The following is a 2,500-nucleotide window of genomic DNA, read 5'->3' as shown; positions in this document are numbered from 1 at the left end:
CGGTTCGGGTCAAACTCCCCACGGCTCGGCCACCTCCGCAGACGGGAGGCGAGGCCGGCATGCGCGCCCAAAGATAGGTGTCGGAAGCCCGGGGGTAGAGGAGGAAGGGGACCGCTCACCTTAAGCCAGCGCGGGCTCCAAAGCCCGGGCCGAGCGAGCGGCGCCACCTCCCCACCCGGGAGCGCTGCGCCAGATCGATCGGAGGAAGAGCAGGGGTGCATGTAGGGACTTGCCCAAGTACGGAGGCTGCAAACCCCTGTCGTCGGGAGATACGTGCCCACGAGTCCTGGAAGCGCGACTCGGGTACAGGCGCCCTTGCGGGGGGGTACTGGATGTGGAACAGCACTGGGGTCGAAGCCACAAAAGCATCCGCCCTCATGGAGCCTCTCCTCGGCCTAAAAATCCAGATTTTAGCCTTGACGGCGCCCCCATGTGGAGAACCAGGGCCCGCGGGGGGGTCTGGCCAGGCTCACTTCAACCCAGGAACACCTCTCTGACTTGGGATAGGCGACCGGCAAAAGTCCCCCCACGCAGCTGCGGAAGCCTGGGTTCAGCCAAGGTGCAGACCTCCAGCCGAACAGGGACTCATAGCCAAAACGCATACCCAGGCCTACGGAGGTGAAAACCAGCTTAAATGAGTCGAAATGTGTCGGGGCTGAGAGGTACCTCTCTCTCATATATTCTGCCGGTGGTGTGCAAAACTGGGTCTTTGCATGGAGTGTCACCCTATACCCACTTTAGGGACGCATGCAAAAAAGTGCCCGATCGCCTGGAACTGTCAGGCGGATTCGGCTCCCTGGAATTTCCTCATTCTGGTTCTTTTTCACTTTTTGTCTCTTTTGCGACATCTAGTGGGCAGGCTGCATTACTGCAACCGGGGACACCTCAAAACGCTTGGAACTGGGGAGCGGGCTCAATTTACAAACGTTTTGCGGGTCCTGGAAGTCAAAATTGTGACTTCTGAAAACGACTAAGTATCAAGGACTCATCGCGCGAATCGCTCTGGAACTGAAATCGGATGCGCGCACTGACATGCTCCCCTCTCTGGAAGTCTGACACAAGTTGAAAAATTTTCTAAGTCCCCAAAAATTTTTTTTTTCAACTTTTTTTCAATTTTCCCCCTGTGGGATATATATTTTACCCACACTTTTGGAGCCCTCCTGGGATGCCCTCTAACATACTAGAACCTCATTTTGTGGAAGTTTTCACAAAATTGTGAAATTTTCCAAAAAGTCAGAAATTTTGCAAAAACGACTAAGTATCAAGGACTCATCGCGCGAATCGCTCTGGAACTGAAATCGGATGCGCGCACTGACATGCTCCCCTCTCTGGAAGTCTGACACATGTGTGAAAATTTTCTAAGTCCCCAAAAATTTTTTTTTTCAACTTTTTTTCAATTTTCCCCCTGTGGGATATATATTTTACCCACACTTTTGGAGCCCTCCTGGGATGCCCTCTAACATACTAGAACCTCATTTTGTGGAAGTTTTCACAAAATTGTGAAATTTTCCAAAAAGTCAGAAATTTTGCAAAAACGACTAAGTATCAAGGACTCATCGCGCGAATCGCTCTGGAACTGAAATCGGATGCGCGCACTGACACGCTCCCCTGTCTGGAAGTCTGACAAAAGTTGAAAAATTTTCTAAGTCCCCAAAAATTTTTTTTTTCAACTTTTTTTCAATTTTCCCCCTGTGGGATATATATTTTACCCACACTTTTGGAGCCCTCCTGGGATGCCCTCTAACATACTAGAACCTCATTTTGTGGAAGTTTTCACAAAATTGTGAAATTTTCCAAAAAGTCAGAAATTTTGCAAAAACGACTAAGTATCAAGGACTCATCGCGCGAATCGCTCTGGAACTGAAATCGGATGCGCGCACTGACATGCTCCCCTCTCTGGAAGTCTGACACATGTGTGAAAATTTTCTAAGTCCCCAAAAATTTTTTTTTTCAACTTTTTTTCAATTTTCCCCCTGTGGGATATATATTTTACCCACACTTTTGGAGCCCTCCTGGGATGCCCTCTAACATACTAGAACCTCATTTTGTGGAAGTTTTCACAAAATTGTGAAATTTTCAAAAAGTCAGAAATTTTGCCAAAAACGACTAAGTATCAAGGACTCATCGCGCGAATCGCTCTGGAACTGAAATCGGATGCGCGCACTGACACGCTCCCCTGTCTGGAAGTCTGACAAAAGTTGAAAAATTTTCTAAGTCCCCAAAAATTTTTTTTTTCAACTTTTTTTCAATTTTCCCCCTGTGGGATATATATTTTACCCACACTTTTGGAGCCCTCCTGGGATGCCCTCTAACATACTAGAACCTCATTTTGTGGAAGTTTTCACAAAATTGTGAAATTTTCCAAAAAGTCAGAAATTTTGCAAAAACGACTAAGTATCAAGGACTCATCGCGCGAATCGCTCTGGAACTGAAATCGGATGCGCGCACTGACATGCTCCCCTCTCTGGAAGTCTGACACATGTGTGAAAATTTTCTAAGT

The sequence above is a fragment of the Phyllobates terribilis genome, unplaced genomic scaffold (assembly GCF_046119375.1).
Source record: "Phyllobates terribilis strain yellow unplaced genomic scaffold, ASM4611937v1 Scaffold_1115__1_contigs__length_409241, whole genome shotgun sequence".
Lineage (NCBI taxonomy): Eukaryota > Metazoa > Chordata > Amphibia > Anura > Dendrobatidae > Phyllobates > Phyllobates terribilis.
Note: the sequence above shows the minus strand (reverse complement) of the source record.